Here is a 23,983-nt window from a genome sequence, read left to right on the forward strand (position 1 = left end):
CTCTGTGTCACCGAGCTATTGTCGCCAGTTACAGCTATTTAAGTCTCTTCTTGCCCTCAACCCCCGGCCCCCTAAATTCCCACCACCTTATTGGAGTCCATTGTTCGCCAATGTGGTGCCGAGCTGCGCTGCATTCTTACTCGTATTTCATGCCGCAGCGAGCGTAAACTGTGCGCATTATCTACACGGTCTAGTGACGCGACGGCCGAAGTTTCAGCATTCCGTGCGAATCCAGCAGCTCCGCCAAGCAACACCGCATTGAGCGTGAAAGCTGTCAGTAAGCGCCCAGCTTTTCGTTTGTTATTTGCACTGCTGTCGCATCCTACTGTCTGAGCCGGCGGAGGGGAGAGTTCACGACCAATTGGAGTCAACGAAAAGAGCGGCGCTCGCTACCCACAAGTCTTTTCGCGTTTGTTTATCTGCATACAACAGCTGCTGCCCGGCGGGCGCTCGGGAAGGACAAACGTTCACACTGCCGGTAAGTAAACTGATTGGTCTCGCCGTTCTGTTGTTTTTCTGTGTTGCCTGCCTGAGAGATAATAATTTTATCTTGAAACTCTTCCAATGGTCCGTGTTTGCTTAAAAACAACGGTATGACATTGTGGATCCGCCTTGATGCTAAACACTTCTCTTATGTATTTATTCCCAAACTAGTTTCATCGAAAATATCGCCATCATCCGTGGGTTCTTTAATTCTTATTTACTTAACGCCACAACACGGCTTTTACGATTGTTGCCGCTGATTCCGGTAATTGTTTTTACCGTTTTTCTCGGCGTTACATGTTTTGGATTACGAACAAGTTTCGAAAGTTATTGTTTTTCTGTATCTAAAAACAGTTGCAAACCGTCTAACGAACCTGCAGGTGACATGATGTATGCCGAGAAGAAAATGATGATAAGAGCGGCAACAATCGTAAAAACCATGCTGTGACGTAATGTAAATACGAATTAAAGAGCCCACTGAGGATGGCGATATTGTCGCTGAAACTAGTTTGGGAATAAATAAATAAAATGTTTTGCATCAAGGCGGACCCACAATCCCATATTGTCTCAGAGGTATTATCGTCCACAAAGGGGATTTTGCAACTAAATGAATGGAATACTTGCTTTTAAACCATGTTAAAATGTTTTGGAGCAGGCGTCTACTACGTGATATGATACGTCTTGGGCCTATATTAAAGAATAATTCATGACGTGACAGCGAAAATATAACATACCGTGTAACTGTAAATAAATCCACTTGTATGCTGACCAGATATTCGTTCTTAACTACATAATTCAGTATGTGTAGGCCAGTGTTTACACCAACTGATAGCGGTTACATAGGGATCATTATTTAGATTAAATTCGCTGCGTAAAGTTAAACACGCACGCCTGACGAGCATGCATGTGCCAGCGTTTTGTGCAATTATGGACAAAAGCCTTTCCGACTACACACTGTCGAACCATTCTTGTACAAGCTTCAGTTTGTGCTTCGAATATGTGGAGCTCGGGCGACAACGATTTGTTTCTTTCACCGGCGTTTCCGTTGATGCGAAGAAAAGACGTAAGGGGAAACATGAACCATGATGTCAAGACTGGTTAATAAAAACAAACTTCTTCTCGCATCCATTTAGTCTGTGAACTGAAGATATATACACATGATTTGTATATTTTACAATCGATGGAGAATCTACTTGAATAGCATTGATTAAAAAACGGGATACACTCATGTGAGAAGTTATAAATGCACACGAAAGGGTGATAGCAATGTTGCACTTTCTCCCGAACTGAAATGGCTTCAAATGCGCATCTGTTAACATCTGTAATTATCGAGTTTTGACTTACACATCTTACATCTTCCTGCCCGGGATAAAATAAATACCTCCCAATTTTTTCCCCTCCTGTAACTGGTACTGGAAGAATTTGTTTCCAGTTGCCATGTATTCTGTTCACAGTAGAGGGTGACACAGAAAAATTGGAACTTTCAAACACCCAATAAAAACACGAAAATCCAGCAAAAAAGCTTTTATTGACAGCAATTGAACCACTCCAAATTGCCTTTTAAGAGATATTCATCCAAATTATGAGTGTTTGAAAAATAAGTCATGTAGATGACGTCTTTCTATATGCGTGCACTCTTCCAGTCTTCTCCTGAGGTTCTTAATCGAGTACTGCAAAAACGTAGCTGGTACACCACGAAATTCGCCTTGAAAGTTTCGGTTCATCCAGTGGTCCTGGCTGAGTCGTGTAGCACCGACTCTCAAACGTACAAATCCTGTGATCTTCCGTGGCCGGGGTATAACACGGTTGCCAAACAGTTCTCGTACAACTGGTGTTGATCGTCTTGGAGTGTGTGATGTCGCGGCATTGAAACTAGGTTTCGTGAAGTGCTGGAATACTGTTCAATGCAGGAAAAATCGAATCATGTGGAACATTAGTTATAATTTACGCCATATTATCAATTGGATTTATTGTGTGCAACAAAAGATTGCGCCGAGCGATGTCGCAGTAGTTGTCACGCTGGACTCGGGTTCGGGAGGACGACGGTCATCCTGATTTAGGTCTTCCGTGATTTCCCTAAATCGCTTCAGGCAAATGTCGCGATGGTTTCTTTGAAAGGGGCGCGACAGACTTCCCGTCCTTCCCTAATCCGATGGGACCAGTGACCTCTCTGTTTGGTCTCCTCCCCAAATCAACCAAACAACCAACAAAAAGTTGCAACATATCGATCCGAAATGACAGCCACTGTAAGGTCCGATGATCCCTTGTGACGAAATTGCGCACCATACTGTCACCTTGTTGACCTGTAAATTTCGTTTGTGAATTTCGTTAAGGTAGCTGTCTGCCCAGTAAGGTAGTTCTGGGAAATGGCTTCATCTGACATCCATAGCTTGTCCAGAAATCCATCGTCCTCATATATATTCGTTATAATTTGCTGACAGGATTCAAATTACAACTGGTAATCATTCTTATTCAGTTGTCGCACGATCTACAGCTTTTACGCATGAAATTATAAGAATTCAGTGAACACTTCCTCGGAACACTATCCGCAGCTGCTTACTTACGAACTGAATGCTGTGGGCTCCGTAGGACTGAAACGCGTACGGCTTGGATATTTTGTTGAAACGAGCACTTCTCGGTCCTGTTGGTTTCATTTTTAGATCAGATCCAGTCTCTTCAAAATCTATACCGTATTTTACGGACTGTAAGACGCTGCGGACTGTAAGACTCACCTTAATTTTAAGCAATTTTTTACAAATAACATTTTTACAATTTTTATTACATATTGCAAAGTTACTGTAAGACCTTTAAACTCCCTGAAAATCGTCATCTGAACTTACTTCTTCTTCTTCCTCGTTCTCGCCACCGTTGTTCCCTTCCTGTATACGACAGTTTCTACTGTCATCAAGAGCGTTACTTATGCCGCACTTTTTTAAAGATGTCTTCTGTCACTGCAAACACGATTGTTTTATCCAGCGACACACTTGTTTGACTGTAGGTCATTTGGAAGCCCTCTTCGGCGTGAATTCATGTTGGAATTCATCAACCTCCATGTGTTTCATTCCTCTCTCATATACACTTGTTTGTCTAGACATCAAGAGGTTGCAGTTGTGAGGTAAGTGCTGCCCAATAGCAGGCTCTGTATTTCCCTCTCTCAGTTTCTCTTTCACATAATTTTTCGAATGAATGCTGAAGTGACCTAGCACAGGAAGAGAACTGTTCAATAAACCGCCTTTTCTCATCTCCCGAACTCTGTTAATCCATAATTTCATACCGACTCCGTCGGTCCAACCCATGTTATGTATGTGAACAACACCAGCTTGTGGTATTTCAGAAGAGCCGGCCGAAGTGGCCGTGCGGTTAAAGGCGCTGCAGTCTGGAACCGCAAGACCGCTACGGTCGCAGGTTCGAATCCTGCCTCGGGCATGGATGTTTGTGATGTCCTTAGGTTAGTTAGGTTTAACTAGTTCTAAGTTCTAGGGGACTAATGACCTCAGCAGTTGAGTCCCATAGTGCTCAGAGCCATTTGAACCATTTTATTTCAGAAGGTTTTCGAATTATTTTGCAGTTGGAAATTATCATTGGATTAAATGTAGTACTGTCAGCACAACATGAAAGGACAATAGTGTAGTGCATATTTTCATTTCCTTCTATAGTTAAAGTTTAAGCACCTTTCGTGGCAACAGTCCTGTTACTTCAAATGGTTCAAATGGCTGTGAGCACTATGGGACTCAACTGCTGAGGTCATAGGTCCCCTAGAACTTAGAACTACTTAAACCTAACTAACCTAAGGACAACACACACATCCATGCCCGAGGCAGGATTCGAACCTGCGACCGTAGCGGTCTCGCGGTTCCAGACTGAAGCGCCAGAACCGCTCGGTCACCAGCGGCCGGCAGTCCTGTTAGTCGGCACATCAAATGTCAGACGAGTTTCGTCCATATTCGCTATCTGGCTTAGTTCCACACCAGTTTTCTTTCCATGTTGAATAATAAATCGATGGAAAGATAATATTTTCTCTTCGTACTCCTGTGGCATTTTTTGCGATATTTTGATTTCGGTTCGCATGCTAAGTCCATGACGTTTCATAAACCTGTAGCACCAACCAATTCACCCTTAAAGTCTGTGAAGTTCCATTGTAGCGCTAGCTTACGAGAGTGTATTTGAATCATGTGCCATTTCGACGGTGTCCTTGAGTCCATTTCAATGCGTCATTACTAGCCCCTAGTCGCGAATGGTTTCTTCTATTGTGGAGGGACGAAATGCCGCTCAGCCGCCCTGTCTCCATGTTCTTCTGCATATGCTAGTACTTTCAATTTGTAACCCGCATCATATGGATACCATTTATTTTATCCATTACGAAACCAGCGGCTAACATAAATATTGTACTGTACCGATAACACAAATCTCTTTCAATTGAAGTTCACTGGCACCATGGACTGCAATGACGCATCATAGGCTAGGATTTGTGATGGTGGAGCAGGCGGAGACAGGGTAAGCGAGCTTGTGAATCCGCGCAACTCTTGTTTGTCGCATCTGTGCGCTGCTGCTCCCAGTTGAACCAGTGTTGCCAGACAGATACGTTTCTCGCGGCATCGAATATATGGCCATTTTTAAAACTGTCTCGAATTTTAAATCAGACACTGGACATTTTATAGTAATTTCGAGTATAAGACGCACCTGAATTTTGGAGGCAATTTTTCTAAAAAAAAAGTGCGTCTCATACTCTGTAAAATACGATAACCCAAATTTACATAGCGTGTTTCCAGGGGACGCGACCAATGACGCGCGAAGTTGAAAAAAACGTGTAACTCCCTCGGTGCTGTTTCCAAACTGTTCTTGTTTTTGTAAAATATTTTTATGGTAAAAGCATACTGTTAACAGTTCCACTGATCCGTGATTACTAAATGGCGAAATTGTTTACAGCTCAAGGTCCCTGTTCGGCAATGCAGCCAATTGTATATGGCTGTCACTACGCATTTCGGAAGTTCTCTTTCTTCTGTGTCACCCTATAAAACGCATGCAACATCCCTTTTTGCATTACCCTGAGAGGCTAATTGATTTGCCTCGCATCTCTCGACACAGTGTCGCTACCAACATTGCCGCACGATATCAGTTTCTCCGTGTTCGGAGAGTGCTGTTATCCTGAAACTGTGTACTTAGTTAATGAGTAGTCGCTCCACTTGCTGATATGTACACGTTCCGGCCTTCACATCCAGGCCATTTACAAATGGATCTGAAACTGCCATTATTAATGCATAGTACGGTGGATACATATATATTTTACATCATAGGAGAGGAGAAACGAAGCTTACACGTGTACAGCAAAAGTACAGAAAGAACATATATCTGACATTGCGCTTTTGTGCAGCAACGTCAAATGATGATAAAATGTAATAGTCTGGCGGATTTAAGAGTTGTATACTCAGCATCTGGTATCTATCACATTGTGCATTAACAGCGTCACTTACCGACCCACTTGAAAATGTCCTGGATGTGAATGCCGAAACCGGTTGTGACTTAAATGAAGTACATATCAGCAGCTAGAGCGCCCTTTCATTAATTGCGTCACATTGTTCGGTATACGCGCTCAAACGTGTGAACACTGGTTGTTGTTGTTGTTGTTGTTGTTGTGGTCTTCAGTCCTGAGACTGGTTTGATGCAGCTCTCCATGCTACTCTATCCTGTGCAATCTTCTTCATCTCCCAGTACCTACTGCAGCCTACATCCTTCTGAATCTGCTTAGTGTATTCATCTCTTGGTCTCCCCCTACGATTTTTACCCTCCACGCTGCCCTCCAATGCTAAATTTGTGATCCCTTGATACCTCAAAACATGTCCTACCAACCGATCCCTTCTTCTAGTCAAGTTGTGCCACAAACTTCTCCCCAATCCTATTCAATACCTCCTCATTAGTTACGTGATCTACCCACCTTATCTTCAGCATTCTTCTGTAGCACCACATTTCTGAACACTGGTATGCTTGCGTAATTGAAAATCGACCAAGCCTCATGCAGCTTGCTTAGTCCGAATGCGTGCGCGAAATTACCCCAGAGACGTTCAAACACGTTTTCCAGAGTGGTTGATTATGCATGCTTGTCAGTCTTACAGTTACGCGTGCCCCACCTTAAGAAACCTAAATTAGATGATCATTGGATATTAACAAAATACCTATGTTGCGAATTTAAACATCGATTTTTCAATTGATAATGATGTCTTTGAAACTCATAACATCTATTTTAAAATCATGTGGACTTTCAGTGGTGGCAAAAAACTAGGTTACATGTTACCACCGTCAATATTTCTTTTGTAATTTGAACCAATCTTTTTCTGAACATGTATGAGTACGATAACAATGAACATATTTCGAGCGTCTTATTACAGACTTGCGACGAAGAGGGAATAAATACCAGCAAAATACCTCCAGTGGTGACTGATGCAGGAGCAAATATGGTTAAAGAATGGAAATAGAATTTGGAACAAAAAGTCATACATCGTTTTTTTTTCCTCATGCACAATTTGGCGGCAAAAAATGTAATGAAAAGGATGACTGGCCGAGTTAATTATAGTTTTGAAAAGGACTGTAATGTGGGTCAAACAAAGTGCAGTAGCCGATGATCAGCTAAGCAGCAGATCAGACCTCAACCTAATTCAAGAAGCATGCACAGGACGGAATTCAGAGATCTATATAACTGAAAGATTTTTGCATGTGCCTCGAGTGATTAATAAGGTTAGTACCTGCCGTGCTGGTAGTGCACCACGCAAGCTGACAGTCGCAAGTACAGGGTGCATCAAAAATGACTTTACAGCTTTGAAATGATACCGAAATTTATTGAGATGGCTTGCAGAGTCGGTAGGTGTGTCATTTTGTAACAAACAACTTCACATTAAAGTGGCAAGTGCTATTTTGGTTCGATATATATACACTATGTGATCGAAAGTATCCGGACACCTGGCTGAAAATGACTTAAAAGCTCGTGGCACCCTCTATCGGTAACGCTGGAATTCAGTATGGTGTTGGCCCACCCTTAGCCTTGATGTCAGCTTCCACTCTCGCAGGAATACGTTCAATCAGGTGCTGCAAGATTTCTTGGGGAATGACAACCCATTCTTCACGGAGTGCTGCACTGAGGAGAGGTATCGATGTCCGGAGGCCTGGCACGAAGTCGGCGTTCCAAAACATCCCAAAGGTGTTCTGTAGGATTCAGGTCAGGACTCTGTGCAGGCCAGTCCATTACAGGGAATGTTATTGTCGTATAACCAGTCCGCCACAGGCCGTGCGTTATGAACAGGTGTTCGACCGTGTTGAAAGATGCAATCGCCATCCCCGAATTGCTCTTCGACAGTGGAAAGCAAGAAGGTGCTTAAAACACAATGTAGGCCTGTGCTGTGATAAAATGCCGTGTGGCTAGGGCCTCCCGTCGGGTAGACCGTTCGCCTGGTGCAAGTCTTTAGAGTTGACGCCACTTCGGCGACTTAAGTGTCCATGGGGATGAAGTGGTGATGATAAGGACAACGCAACACCCAGTCCCTGAGCGAAGAAAATCTCCGACCCAGCCGGGAATCGAACCCAGGCCGTTAGGCATGACATGCCGTCGCGCTGACCACTCAGCTACCAGTGGCGGATTATGCTGTGATATTCCCTCGCAAAACAACAAGGGGTGCAAGCCCCCTCCATGGAAAACACGACCGACCATTACATCACCGCCCCAGAATTTTTCTGTTGGCTCTAAACACGCTACAGATAACGTTCATCGGGCATTCGCCATACCCATACGCTGCCATCGGCTGGCCACATTGTGTAGCGTGATTCGTCATTCCACACAACGTTTCTCCACTGTTCAATCGTCCAGTGTTTACGATTATTACATCAAGCGAGGCGTCGTTTGACATTTACCGGCGTGATGTGTGGCTTATGAGCAGCCGCTCGTCCACGAAATCCCAAGTTTTCTCACCTCCCGCCTAAATGTCATAGTACTTGCTGTGGATTCTGATGCAGTTTGGAATTCCTGTGTGATGGTCTGGATAGATGTCTGCCTATTACACATTACGACCCTCTTCAACTGTCGGCGATCTCTGTCAGTCCAACAGACGAGGTCGGCCTGTACGCTTTTGTGCTGTACGTGTCCCTTCACGTTTCCACTTCACTACCACATCGGAAACAGTGGACCTATGGATGTTTAGGAGTGTGGAAATCCCGCGTACAGATGTATGACACAACTGACACCCAATCACCTGACCACGTTCGAAGTCCATGAGTTCCACAGAGCGCTCCATTCTGCTCTGTCACGATGTCTAATCAATGCTGAGGTCGCTGATATGGAGTACCTGGCAGTAGGTGGCAGCACAATGCACCTAATGTGAAAAACATCTTTTTGGGCGTGTTCGGATACTTTTGATCACATAGTGTAACTATCATTTGTGATGCGGCAAACATGCCACCGTTAATTAGTGTCTTCCCATACTCGTTGCAGCACATAAGGCGTAACTTGTGTAACGGCAGCATAGATTCGATTTTTCAGATTGGCTAAATTGTTTGGTAGGGGAAGAACATACACAAGGTCATTAATGAAGCCTCAGAGAAGGAAACAGTCTGGGGAGCGATTGGCCCCTCATGGCCAATCCACCGATCTCGAAAGCAATTATCGAGAAAACTTTGAACTTCCGTGAGGTAATGAGGTGGTGGACCGTCTTGCTGGTAGTAAACCATCCCATCGCGGTCATTTTCATGGATCTGTGGAATTAATAAGTTTTCAAGTGCGTCCTGAAACACAATACCAGCGAATATAGCCATATTAAACTGTGCACTACGCTAGCGCTCCTGGTGGAGAAATAGGTCACTATGCACGACGTGAATCAAACTTTAGGTTGTTTGCTACAAAATGACGCATGTAGCGATTCTTTAAGTTATCTCAATAAATTTTTATATATAAAATGTTTATTTGACACTACAATAGTGAAGCCATAGTCACAGTACATAAAATTTTTCTTTAAAAAAAAGGGGGGGTTACATTTCGGTTTTAACGAACTTCATTTTCAAACGTAAAACATCAGTTCGCGAATGTAACGTTTTAAATTTTTAAATGACGACGTAGTTGGTAGAAACCGGTAGTGGTACCACATTACTTTAAGAAAAAGTTTATGTACTGTGATTGTGGCTGTACTATTGTAGTGTCAAATAAACATTTAACTTATACTATTATACTCACACTCCTTTACGACAATAATCTCGAAAAATAGAAATTTTTATATCATACCGAAGTTGTAAAGCTGTTCTTGATTCGCTCTGTATTGTGGATCCGGCAGATGCCTGTGACATTCTGCGGCCTATGGATGTGGCTACTCGTGAAAATTGTGCAGAAAAGTGCGTTGCAAGTTCGAAAGTAATCACAAAAACCAATATGTGGAATATCAACCTATCGGGCAGCAACCAAAACAGAATATCAGAGAGGATTTGAAGAGTAACATCATAATACAAATCAAAAAGTACTAAATACCATATGAACATGTTAACATATGAGACATGTTAACGTTGTTCGACCCTATATTCGAGAACATACACGTTCAAGACGCTTTAGCATGTTCGAAGGCAATCTCAGTGAGAATGAGCAACATGTCGATGCACTGCAGGAAAACAGAGAAACCAAATGTTATTTGTCGAGTTAACATTATAAAATAGGACACGAAAAGAATAATTTCCAAAGTGGAACAGAAACGGACCAACCATCACAATTCAGTTATTTGAAAGATCAGTTTCTAGTTCTTAAACAATGTACATTAGAAGTTTTGAATCACACATCGGCATTTCCTACCCAAAGAAACAAAGAACTGCACATAAATATTTGTACTGTGCAGCCATATCGTCAGGTTCTGAAAACCTCCCCGAAGACAGAATATGCTTTCCGTCAACAACGGAATAGACTGAGGGGAAACGTCTCCGAACATGATATTTTTACAATCTGTAGACAAAAAATTGCGGAATATGTAACGTTAATTATTGCCGTGTTTATTGAATGGCAGACATGATATTAGGCGTATTTGTATGTTGTTATTTGCGCCATTCTATAAACTGTAAGGGCTAAAGTCGCACTTGCAGCAACTGATGCGAAACTGCGCACGAAGCTGCCACCATCTCGGTATAGCTGATGAAGTACTTGCGTCGGTACATGCGGACGCCCGCTGCAGATTGCCTCCAGAGCTGGGTCGTTTGCCGCCTGCAACTGGAGACGAGGATCGGATGAAGTGTCAGTCTCTCGTTTCACACTTGTGAGTCCAGATAAGTCTGTAATTATTCGACTTAGGGCCACAGACACAGTGATAGCGGATTGATGTACCCTACGTGTTATTGCAACCTGTATTTAGGAGTGGTGAAAATAACTTGGTATTCGCGTATTTCTGCTTCACGCGAACCCAATGCCCACGTTGCCTGAAACTAGTACCTGGTATTCTCAGCTGAGGACTACTCGCTTGTAAATTCGTCATGTAACATCAATGTGAAAAACGGCTATGTTGTGTGGCAAATTTTTATCGGTCACCGATGTTTAGCCGTAGATAATGAAATGGAAATCAGATTAGGAGCGAAACTCGATAGCGGTAGAGGAACCCCGGCAGTTGGAACCGAATTTCCAAAATTTGGTACAGGAAAATTGGTTTTTGGGAGTTCTTTGTCCACGGTGTATATAAAAGTTCGTGATCACGTAAGTAGTACTAAAGGTTATAGTACATCACATCACTGTTTTTTGTGTCTGGTGTTTTGCTTGGTTCCATTGTTGCAATATAGTTAGTGATTGTGAGGTGATAGCTGTTGTGGTCGTGGAGATATGAGTGAAATGGTTACCATCACAACGTGGTGATCACCAGGACATCTTTTGCCTCTTCTCTCTCAAGTTATTTTCCAAGGTAAAAAAAAATCGAGATTGTTATACATTGTTCTAGAGCTGTTACACGTATTCTCAGATGTTAACGAATGTTTAGGAATATTCCAGAACACCAGTAAACAGAACATTCTATGATCCCTAGTTTCATGAAAATCTGTGACAGGCGTAAAAGAGCTCTGGCACCAAGACAAATTGTGCGAATCGTTTAATTCCTTTTGTAAAAGATTGTAATTAGGTTGAAATTAATGTTCAGCTGATGGCCATAGTTGTATGTACATCGTTCGGGTCTCGCGTGTAAAAACAGTCACCCTTAAATAACTCCAGACTGGAGCAAGACTTATAGTTCAGTTGGATCCGCTGGTGTATCAAATCTTCGTCTAGAAGAAATTATAAACTTTTGAAAAATCTAACTTCGTTTTGTTTTTACGTGCAGAGAAACACGCTTTTCTCGGAGTTTCTTAAAGCTCGCTGCTTCTAAACTTTAAACTTACGCGAATCTGTTCAAACTTTGCACGAAAGTAGATAAATGGATAAAATCAAAACTAATTGTTTTACTTAATGATCTTTACCATTGTCGAGGTACGACGGTTTAAAGTCGTGCTAAATATATCACTTAAAATTTGTTGTTACGTGAATTGAACGTGCGGAAACGGTCTAAATTGAATCAAGCAAATGAAAAATACGTTCTTGCGATAAATTTTCAAACTCGCTTTCAAAAATCTCGCTCCTTGAGGTTTTACATGCAAAGTATTTTGCTCGCATCAGTTCTATGTTTCAGACTTGTGCGAATCGTTTCAAATTGTGTAAGAAGGTAGGCAAGTAAATGTAATTAATGGTTGTCCTGAAGTTTTGTGGAAGCTTTATCCGTCACCACGATGTCAGCAACATGGTTCGAAAGATAATAAAAAAAGCGTATACCGGATTAGTGGTCGTCCGAGTCAACAAAAATGTGTATCCGTTGCGAAAGTATGGCTGTGTAACGTGATTCCTATGGTAGAGTAGAAGTTGGGAACCAGAATGTGTCCTGGACACAGTTGGAGATGTAAAATAAGGAAACTAGCTTTTCTACTTATCTGGCTGACATCCGGGGTTCTCTACGAGTTTATCGCACTTCCCCAGCGCAGTGAGCCCTGTTAGACCCACCCCCCCTTTGCATGTATGGTGAGAGGTGTAAGAATACACAGTCATAAAATTTATAGGAAGTATCCCAGAGTGGGCATATAATTATGCATCCTTAATGTTAAAGACATGTTGTGTCATATTGTACGACGTGAGAAATGCCACGTTGTTGTTACACGATGCCGGGTGTCATGTTACTGTATATGACATGACATCATGTATCATGCTACTTCACTTGATACAATGCATTATTATTGCATGACAAGGGTACCAAAAGTAACAAGTAAAAAAGGCGCAAGTACGATTTAAACGGCCGGCCGTAGTGGCCGAGCGGTTCTAGGCGCTACAATCTGGAACCCCCCCACCGCTACGGTCGCAGGTTCGAATCCTGCCTCGGGCATGGATGTGTGTGATGTCCTTAGATACGTAGATTTAAGTAGTTCTAAGTTCTAGGAGACTGATGATCTCAGAAGTTAAGTCCCATAGTGCTCAGAGCCATTTGAACCATTTGAACGATTTAAATGTCTCTGAAGCTGCCAGGTAAGTCGAAAAGCTAGTTCCATTTTTTTTACGTTCCTAACTTTTCCCAGAACATTTCGCCTTTGTTGTGCTACGATAGGAACCTTTTTCATTCTTGTTTATTCGTGTACCACATTTAATGAAGTACCGTACTAGGTGGTCTTACCACGAGTAAATTTTCATATGGACATTTTTAACGTCACTCAAACACATGCACCAACTTACCTCTCGCAGCGAGTAGCTTCTCAACAAGACAACTAGCAAGTCGAAAATTTGTGCCCTGCTTCGTCAGAGTAACTCATACCAGTTGCCCCAAAAAGTGGAAACTCTGAATTCATCCTGCTGAATTCGCGGAATTTTCGTTCGTGTTGGGAGAGGTAACGAGAAACCGCAACTTAACAATATTTGATATTCATAGCATTATACGGGTGTACTCGGCACTTCTTTTCTTTTTCAGTTTCTTGAGCTAAATAATGATAAGCCACAAAACATTCTCTGACGATTGAAAGAGTTCACGATTACAATTGAAACTGAACCAGAAACTTGATTCGTGCTGTCTTGTTCCTTATCGTATGGCGAGTCGCATATCGTATCGTACCGGTGGGAACACGAATGTCACACCGATAATAAGCATCACGTTGCGCGACCTTAATTTAGGGGTGTTGTATCGCATATTGTATCGTCTCAGTGTGAACCGCACCTTAAACTACGAAACGGCACTTTTCGCATCGTCTCTGTGCAGAGGAACAAATGATCGAAATAATGTATCCGTTTAGTCAGTTAATTGTTCCGTACATAACATTCACGATAAAAGCTATGATATGGAACGTGCTGCAGGGGAAACCGTGGCACATTGGCCATAGGGTCACTGTGGCTAAAAAAAATAGCTGGCTGCCGCTAGAGAACACCGCCGACGAACGAGATTACTGGCAACAATACCATCGTCTTGCCACAAACGCGTCATTGCAGTTAGATTGTCGAGCGAGGAAGGGCATGCATTTTCACTGAGGTAACAAAAAGTCATGTGATAGCGATATGTATATACACAGGTGGCGGTAGAATCGCTTACACAATGTACACTACTGGCCATTAAAATTCATACACCACGAAGATGTGCTACAGACGCAAAATTTAACCGACAGGAAGAAGATGCTGTTATATGTAAATAATTAGCTTTTCAGAGCCGGTGGCGACACCTACAACGTGCTGACATGAGGAAAGTTTCCAACCAATTTCTCGTACACAAACAGCAGTTGACCGGCTTTGCCTGGTGAAACGTGTTGTGATGCCTCGTGTAAGGAGGAGAAATGCGTACCAACACGTTTCCGACTTTGATAAAGGTCGGATTGTAGCCTATCGCGATTACGGTTTATCGTATCGCGCCATTGCTGCTCGCGTTGGTCGAGATCCAATGACTGTTAGCAGAATATGGAATCGATGGGTTCAGGAGGGTAATACGGAACGCCGTGCTGGATCCCAACGGCCTCGTATCACTAGCAGTCGAGATGACAGGCATCTTATCCGCATGGCTGTAACGGATCGTGCAGCCAAGTCTCGATCCCTGAGTCAACAGATGGGGACGTTTGCAAGACAACGACCATCTGCACGAACAGTTCAACGACGTTTGCAGCAGCATGGACTATCAGCTCGAAGACGATGGCTGCGGTTACCCTTGGCGCTGCAACACAGACAGGAGCGCCTGCGATGGTGTACTCGACGACGAACCTGGGTGCACGAATGGCAAAACGTCATTTTTTCGGATGAATCCAGGTTCTGTTTACAGCATAACGATGGTCTCATCTGTGTTTGGCGACATCGCGGTGAACGCACATTGGAAGCGTGTATTCCTCATCGCTATACTGGCGTATCACCCAGCGTGATGGTATGGGGTGCCATTGGTTACACGTCTCGGTCACCTCTTGTTCGCATTGACGGCACTTTGAACAGTGGATGTTAAATTTCAGATGTGTTGCGACCCGTGGCTCTACCCTTCATTCGATCCCTGCGAATCCCTACATTTCAGCAGGATAATGCACTACCGCATGTTGCAGGTCCTGTACGGGCCTTTCTGGATACAGAAAATGTTCGACTGCTGCCCTGGCCAACATATTCTCCAGATCTCTCACCAATTGAAAACGTCTGGTCAATGGTGGCCGAGCAACTGGCTCGTCACAATACGCCAGTCACTACTCTTGATGAACTGTGGTATCGTGTTGAAGCTGCATGACCAGCTGTACCTGTATACGCGATCCAAGCTGTTTCACTCAATGCCCAGGCGTATCACGGCCGTTATTACGGCCAGAGGTGGTTGTTCGGGGTACTGATTTCTCAGGATCTATGCACCCAAATTGCGTGAAAATGTAATCACATGTCAGTTCTAGTATAATATATTTGTCCAATGAATACCCGTTCATCATCTGCATTTCTTCTTGGTGTAGCAATTTTAATGGCCAGTAGTGTATAAAAGGGCATTGCGTTGGCGGAGCTGTCATTTCTACTCAAGTGACTCACGTGAAAAGGTTTTCGACGCATGGGACATTCCATTTTGGAAACTGTTAGGGAATTCAATATTCTGAGGTGCACAGCGTCAAAACTGGGCTGAGAATACCAAATTTCAGGCATTACCTCTTAGGTAGGTTGCAGTAGGTACTGGGAGATGAAGAAGCTTGCACAGGACAGAGTAGCATGGAGAGCTGCATCAAACCAGTCTCAGGACTGAAGACCACAACAACAACAACCTCTTACCACGAACTAGCAGTGACCGAAGGCAACGACCGCTATTGGCGTAGAGTTGTCAGTGCCAACAGACAAGCAACACTACTTGAAATAACCGCAGAAATCAATGGGGGACGTACGTATCCGTTAAGTCAGTACGGCGAAAGGGCAGCAGACGGCTGACGTTAGTGCATTTGCTAACAGCACGACAGGACCTGCAGCGCCTCCCCTGGGTTCCTGACCATATCGGTTAGACCCTACACCAGTGGATAACCCCCCCAGGGGATCCACAACTCTTTTGTGGATACGTGCGTAGCGAGCACGGGACCCCGAGCTGATGTGGCCTTCCTTCCTTTCCGGGCTGCATACCTTCCCTTTCCGCATCCTTCCCCATCCCCCACCTTCGCCCCCCTCCCCCCTCACCTCTGGCTCCTTCCTTCCTTTTCTCCCCCTCTGGGGGAATGGTTTGTGCCTACGTCCGGAGACGGACGCTTGTAAATGTACCACATTCTTCGCCTTCCTTACTTGTAAGTCTTCGTCCTTCCTTTGTCCTTCTCTTTTCCTTACCTCTTCTCTCTACCCTTTTCTCCGCTGCGGCGTTTGAGACCTCTTCTTTCCTTTCCCTTTCCCTTTCTCTTTCTTCCTCCCTGTGCGTGTCTGAAGGCCGACCCACGCACTTCCATGCGTAGCCAGTGACGGGGTAACGCGTAATTCCCCGCCCCGGGTAGACAGGTAGGACACGTACGTACCCCCTGGTAACGGCCAGGCCCAGGGAGGGGTGATTACCCGAGCTGATACCTTCCGAAAGTGCCGATTGGTCCCTCCGTCCGGTTGTCGGGAGGTGTGACCTGAGGTGTGAACAATCACCTAAGGCGGGAGTGCCCTCAGAGAGGGCCCCCACAAGGGAGGAGCGCGCCATCGGAGACGCCGGTAATCATGGGGGATTCTTCCGCAATGGTTTCCTCATCTTCCACTATGTCTGCTCACAAACGTAAGTTCACTGAGTCTCAGCCACAGACAGTTCTTCCATCGTTGCCACAGTTCCTTGTTGTTTCTCGGTCTGACGAAGGTCACGACTTCTCCACAGTCAACCCCTTCATTATTCAGAAAGGTGTCGACGCAATTGCAGGTCCTGTAAAGTCTTGTTCCAGATTACGGAATGGCACCCTGTTGTTAGAAACACACAGTGCCCTCCAGGCACAAAAATTGCTGCGTACCTCACTACTACACACTTTCCCTGTCCGGGTGGAACCGCACCGTACCTTAAATTCCTCGCGTGGAGTCGTTTATACACGCTCCCTCGATGGACTGTCTGACGAAGAAATTCAGCACTACCTGTCAGACCAGGGCGTAACGGCTGTTCATAGGGTTATGAAAAGGGTTGACACGAAGATCATTCCAACCCGCACTGTCTTTTTGACATTTGACAAAGTGCAACTCCCATCGAAAATCAAAGCAGGCTATGAGATAATTTCCGTTCGTCCTTACGTCCCAAACCCTACGCGTTGCTATCGGTGCCAGCGGTTCAATCACACCAGCCAGTCCTGTTCTAATCCGGCCAAATGTGTTACGTGTGGCAGGGATGCCCATGAGGGTGCTTGTCCACCTCCATCCCCTCGCTGCATCAACTGTATGGGTGACCACGCTGCTTCCTCTCGAGATTGCCCCGTTTTTAAGGACGAAAAGCTCATCCAGGAAATAAGAGTGAAGGAAAAGGTGTCGACCTTTGCTGCTGGGAAATTATTCGCCAGTCGACAACCCACCGTGCCTCAGACAGGCAAATACAGCACTGTCCTTGCTTCTCCTCGGCCAACAAAGGAGGCGGCCACGCAGACTTGCGACCTCACCTTTAGTGCCACGGTCGTCCGATCGGCCAGCGCAAAGATCGCCCGTTCAACTTCACCACTTTCGCCTGCCCACTCTTTGGCTCACCCTTCGTCAGGTTCTGCTAAATCTCGAGCCCACAAGTCAGACACCAAGTCTTCGAAGAAAGAGCATACTCGTGAAGAGTTTTTACGTACGGCAACTTCACCACCATCGGTTCCTCCTTCTTCTAAACCTCATACTTCCAAGAAGGCTACAAAGAAACCCAGTTCCTCTCCTTCTCCGCCAAGGCGTGTCCCATCCACAGCGCCACCTGGCGGAAATCGCCCTCGGCCGTCTTCTGTGTCGCCGAGGCGCACTGCTGGTGGCCGGTCAACCGGCCGATCGCTGGTGGCAGGAGCTGCTTCTGACCAACCTATGGATCAGGATCTTCCGCCTTCGGCTGAATGCCATTCCATGCTGTCGGTCGCAAGCTCTGAGCAGTCGTTGAGTTGACAGCACCCTTGGTCACATTCCTCCATTTTCTGTTCACCCTATGTCCATTATCCACTGGAATATCCGCGGCATTCGAGCCAATCGGGATGAATTGTCGATCCTCTTACGATCCTACTCGCCGGTCATCTTCTGTCTTCAGGAAACAAAGCTGCGTCCTAATGACCGCTTTGTTCTCCCTCAATTTCAGTCCGTCCGATATGACCTCCCCTCTGTGGAAGGCACTCCAGCCCATGGGGGACTCATGATACTTCTCCATGATACTCTCCATTATCATCCAATCCCCATAGACAGTTCCTTCCAAGCTGTCGCCGTCCGTCTTTCCCTTTCTGGATACACATTCTCTCTTTGTACAGTCTACATTCCATCGTCCACACCAATGGCGCGAGCTGATCTCCTTCATCTTCTTGGTCAGCTTCCACCCCCCTATTTGCTGGTTGGGGACTTCAATGCCCACCACCCGCTTTGGGGATCTCCACATCCTTGTCCACGTGGCTCCCTATTGCTAGACGTCTTCCACCAAGCGGATCTAGTTTGCCTCAACACTGGGGTCCCCACGTTTTTGTCTGCCTCCACGACAAATTTATCTCATTTGGACCTTGCGATCGGTACTGTTCCGCTAGCTCGGCGCTTCGAATGGTTCGCCCTTGATGATACACACTCGAGTGACCACTTTCCATGTGTCCTTAGGCTGCAGCCTCAACTGCCATATATGCGCCCGCGACGCTGGAAGTTTGCCCAAGCCGATTGGACACTTTTTTCGTCTCTAGCGACATTCGATGACCGTCGCTTTCCCAGCGTCGACGATGAGGTCACACATATTACCGACGTTATTCTTACAGCTGCGGAACGTTCAATACCACGCACCTCCGAATTGCCCCGGCGCCCCCCAGTTCCTTGGTGGAACGAGGCATGCCGTGACGCAATACGTGAGCGGCGACGTGCTCTTCGCATTTTCCGTCACCATCCTACTTTAGCAAACTGTATCCGCTATAAGCAGCTCCGTGCGCGATGCCGTCGCGTCATCCGCGATAGCAAGAAGGCAAGCTGGCAATTCTTTATTAGCTCCTTTAACACCTTCACTCCCTCCTCGGAAGTTTGGAGTCGGCTTCGACGGTTCTCAGGCGCGCCTAGTTTCTCCCCGGTCTCTGGGCTCACTGTCGCGCATGATACCTTAGTGGACCCCGTCGCAATTTCTAACTCATTGGGTCAGCACTTTGCTGAGGTCTCGAGCTCTTCAAATTACCCGCCAGCGTTTCTCCCGAAGAAACGTGCAGCGGAAATGCGACATCTTGCTTTCTCCTCTCAAAATCACGAAAGCTACAATGCTGTTTTCTCCATGCGGGAACTCCAACATGCCCTTTCTTCTTCTCGCTCCTCCGCCCCAGGATCGGATGGTATCCATGTCCAAATGTTGATGCATTTATCAACCCATAGTCTGCGTTACCTCCTTCGCCTTTATAATCGAATTTGGACCGACAGTACCTTTCCCAGACGATGGCGGGAAGCTATCGTCGTTCCCATTCCGAAACCTGGAAAGGACAAACATCTCCCCTCTAGCTATCGCCCCCTTTCTCTTACGAGTAGTGTCTGTAAGATTTTGGAGCGTATGGTGAATTACCGTTTAGCTTGGTGGCTGGAATCACGCGATCTTTTAACACCTGCCCAATGCGGATTCCGAAAGCATCGCTCTGCAGCTGACCATCTTGTTGCTCTCTCCACTTATATCATGAACAATTTTCTCCGGAAACGCCAAACGGTAGCAATATTTTTTGATCTGGAGAGAGCATACGATACCTGTTGGAGGACAGGCATCCTCCGCACACTGTTCTCTTGGGGCTTTCGAGGCCGGCTGCCCCTTTTTCTTCGCGAATTTATGGCAGAGCGAACATTTAGGGTGCGGGTGAACACTACTCTCTCCTGTACTTTCTCTCAAGAAAACGGGGTACCCCAGGGCTCCGTGCTGAGTGTTGTCCTGTTTGCCATCGCTATAAATCCAATTATGGATTGTCTCCTTCCTGACGTCTCGGGCTCCCTCTTTGTGGACGATTTTGCGATCTACTACAGCTCTCAACGGACCAGCCTTCTTGAACGACGTCTTCAAGGATGTCTCGATCGCCTCCACTCTTGGAGCCTCGAAACCGGCTTCCGTTTTTCTCCCAGTAAGACCGTTTGTATTAATTTTTGGCGACGTATGGAGTTTCTTCCGCCCTCCTTACATCTAGGTCCTGTCAACCTTCCGTTTTCAGACGTCACTAAATTCTTGGGTCTTATGTTTGACAGAAAACTGTGCTGGTCCTCCCACGTTTCCTATCTTTCGGCTCGCTGTCTGCGAACGCTCAACACCCTCCGTGTCCTGAATGGTACCTCCTGGGGAGCGGACCGAGTGGTCCTTCTCCGCCTCTATCGCGCCTTAGTGCGCTCGAAATTGGATTATGGAAGCATAGTCTACTCCTCTGCTCGGCCGTCTATTCTTCGGCGTCTCGACTCTATCCACCACCGTGGATTACGTTTAGCGTCTGGAGCTTTTTACACTAGCCCTGTGGAAAGCCTTTATGCTGAGACTGCTGAACCTCCGCTGTCCAATCGGCGAGCGGTCCTTCTGAGCCGTTATGCTAGCCATCTGTCTTCCATGCCTGCTAATCCAGCCCATGACCCTTTTTTCGACGCCTCCTTTGATGTAGGGTATGCAGGCCGCTCCTCCTCCCTACTACCCCCGGGAGTCCGCTTCCGTCAACTGCTCCATTCTCTTTCCTTCCGCTTTCCTAAAACCTTCTTGACAACTTGGGGTACAGCACCGCCTTGGCTCCGTCCCCGGATCTGTCTGCTCCGTGATCTTTGTCAATTTCCCAAGGATGGTACACCTTCACTTGTTTATCGTCGGGCATTTGCTGCTCTATGTGCACAAATGACGGACGCCACCTTTATTTACACCGACGGCTCGAAAACATCGTTGGGTGTAGGGAGTGCCTATATTGTTGGCGACGCCCCAAATCACTTTCGGCTTCCCGACCAGTGTTCGGTTTATACTGCGGAGCTTTTCGCTGTTCTCCAGGCTGTCCACTACATCCGCCGCCATCAGCGGATACAGTACGTAATCTGCTCAGATTCTCTCAGCTCTCTCCTCAGTCTCCAAGCTCTTTACCCTGTGCACCCTCTGGTCCACCGGATTCAGGACTGTCTGCGCTTGCTCCACCTGGGGGGCGTCTCGGTGGCGTTCCTCTGGCTCCCGGGACACGCTGGTATCTGTGGGAATGAGGCGGCTGATATAGCAGCCAAGGCTGCAGTTTCTCTTCCTCGGCCAGCTATTCAGTCGCTTCCCTTCACCGATCTACGGAGCGGTTTATGTCGCAAAGTTGCTCATTTATGGCATGCGCATTGGTCAACACTTCCCCGCAATAAATTGCGGGAAGTGAAAGCCCTTCCTTGCGCTTGGACCTCTTCCTCCCGAACGCGTCGTCGGGAGGAGGTAATTTTAGCTAGACTCCGGATAGGGCACTGTCTTTTTAGCCATCGACATCTTTTAAGCGGCGATCCTCCCCCACTCTGTCCCCACTGCTCTCAGCTGTGGACGGTCAGACACCTTTTAATTGAATGCCCCTATTTTAATCCGTTACGCTCCCGTCTACAGCTATCGCCTGATCTATCGTTGATTTTAGCAGATGACACGCGCTCAGCCGACCGCGTTCTCCAGTTTATTAGTGACAGTGAAATGACGTCAGTCATTTGAAGTTTTGTCGGGGGACCATCAAGCCCTCTCTGTAGTGGACTTTTAAGCCTTGTTTCTGCTTTTAGTGTCTCCAATTCTTTGAGTTTCGTTCCCTTTTTTGCTGTTTTCCATTTTCGGTTTTTATTATTTCCTCAGTCACGGACCGGGCGCTAATGACCATAGCAGTTTTGCGCCCTAAAACCACAAACAAACAAACAAACAAACCAGTGGATAACTGTGGTCTGATCAGTTGAGTCCCGATTTCAGATGGTAAGAGCTGATGACAGGGTTCGAGTTTGGCGGAGACCCCACGAAGCCATGGACCCAAGTTGTCGACAAGGCACTGTGCAAGCTGGTGGTGGTTCCATAATGTTGGAGACTGTGTTTACATGGAATGGACTGGGTCCTCTGGTTCAGCTGAACCGATCATTGCCTGAAAATGGTTACGCTCGGCTACATGGAGTCCGTTTGCAACGTTGGAATTTTTGTGGATGACAATGCGCCTTGTCATTGGGCCACAATTGTTCGCGATTGGTTTGAAGAGCGTTCTGGACAGTTAGAGCGAATGATTTGGCCACCCAGATCGCCCGACATGAATCCCATCGAACGTTTATGGGACATAATCGAGAGGCCACTTAGTACACACAATCCTGCCCCGGCAACACTTCCGCAATTATGGAAGGCTGTTAGAGGCGCCATGGCTCCGTATTTCTGCAGGGAACATCCAACGGCTTGTTGAGTCCACGTCACATAAAGATGCTGCACTACACTGGGCAAAAGGAGGTCTCAAAAATGGTTCAAATGGCTCTGAGCACTATGGGACTTAACATCTGAGGTCATCAGTCCACTAGAACTTACAAGGGAACCTCCCCATTGCACCCCGCTCAGATTTAGTTATAAGTTGGCCAGTGGATAGGGTTTGAAAAACTGAACGCAGATCAATCGAGAAAACAGGAAGAAGTTGTATGGAAGTATGAAAAAATAAGCAAAATATACGAGGTGCATTCAAGTTCTAAGGTCTCTGATTTTTTTTCTCCGGACTGGAAAGAGATAGAAACATGCGCTTTGTTTTAAAATGAGGCCACGTTCTTTGTCAATACGTCCCAGAGATGGCAGCACCGTACGGCAGATGGAATTTTACCGCCAGCAGCGAGAATGAGAACTGTTTTAAATACTTAAAATGGCGAAGTTTTCCTTACTTGAACAGCGTGCAATCATTCGTTTTCTGAATTTGCGTGGTGTGAAACCAATTGAAATTCATCGTCAGTTGAAGGAGACATGTGGTGATGGAGTTATGGATGTTTTGAAAGTGCGTTCGTGGGTGCGACAGTTTAATGAAGGCAGAACATCGTGTGACAACAAACCGAAACCCCCCCCAGGGGGTCCACAACTCTTTTGTGGATACGTGCGTGGCGAGCACGGGGCCCCGACCCATTGCAGCCTTCTTTCTCTCCCGGGCTTCATTTCCTTTCCCTTCCCCTCCTTTCCCCTCCATGCTCCTTTCCCCTCGCTCTCTCCTCTCCCTCTATTGGTGTCCTTGCTTATGTTGGCCCCCGCTATCCTCCTGGTTCTGTTGGTTTTACACTCCGGCTTTGTTGCGTAATCATCTCCTCCTTTTGGCATTCCTTGGTCCCCCTCTGGGGTTTGACCTCCATTACAAAATTTCTCCTCTGTAGTGTGAGCCATTTGGGGAAGAGCAGCTTACCTAGTGTCTCCGACGTGCGCCCTCCTAGTACATTCCACCTTTTCTTTTCACGTCGTTGTCTGATGCTAGGGTACATAGCCAGCACGGTAGCCAGCCCGTGTGGTGGGGTCGCTATGTACCCTTTTGGTTGAGCCCCCTGAACACACAGGGATCACACTTCTGATACCTGAGCTGTGACCTCCTCATGCATGCCTTGGAGTGGTTGCTCGTCATCCTGGAGCATTGGAACTCCCGGCAATGGCCGCCGTGCCAGACGGCCCTTGCTGTAGCTGGGTGGCGCCTGTGAGGAGAGCCCCTAATTAGAGTGGGTGGTATCAGGGCGGACGCTATGCAGATGAAACGCATACGGGTCCAAAACTCTGGCCGTTCTTCTGCGGCCGTCTCTCTGCGTGGAACTGATTCCTCAAGTGCTGCTTCTCTTGCTCCTTCGGCCTTCCCTTCCATGGCTACCCCCTGGGAAGAGGGTCAGGCCCGTCGTCTAGGGGCAAAACCTTTCCCCCGTTATCTAGTTTGCACTAGGACTGACGGAGATACTTTCACC

The 23,983-nt window shown here is 46.2% G+C and overlaps 1 protein-coding gene across 1 annotated transcript in view; it reads left to right on the forward strand.

Annotated features, from left to right (window-relative positions):
- Positions 1 to 415: 415 nt before the first annotated feature.
- The window catches only part of LOC126198441 (multidrug resistance protein homolog 49-like), a 439,165-nt gene continuing 415,597 nt past the window's right edge, over positions 416 to 23,983 (forward strand). The window contains exon 1 of the mRNA XM_049934764.1: positions 416 to 478. The gene's annotated coding sequence lies outside the window, so the exon portion shown is untranslated. The remainder of the gene's footprint in view (positions 479 to 23,983) is intronic.

The sequence above is a fragment of the Schistocerca nitens genome, chromosome 8, assembly GCF_023898315.1.
Source record: "Schistocerca nitens isolate TAMUIC-IGC-003100 chromosome 8, iqSchNite1.1, whole genome shotgun sequence".
Classification (NCBI taxonomy): Eukaryota; Metazoa; Arthropoda; class Insecta; order Orthoptera; family Acrididae; genus Schistocerca; species Schistocerca nitens.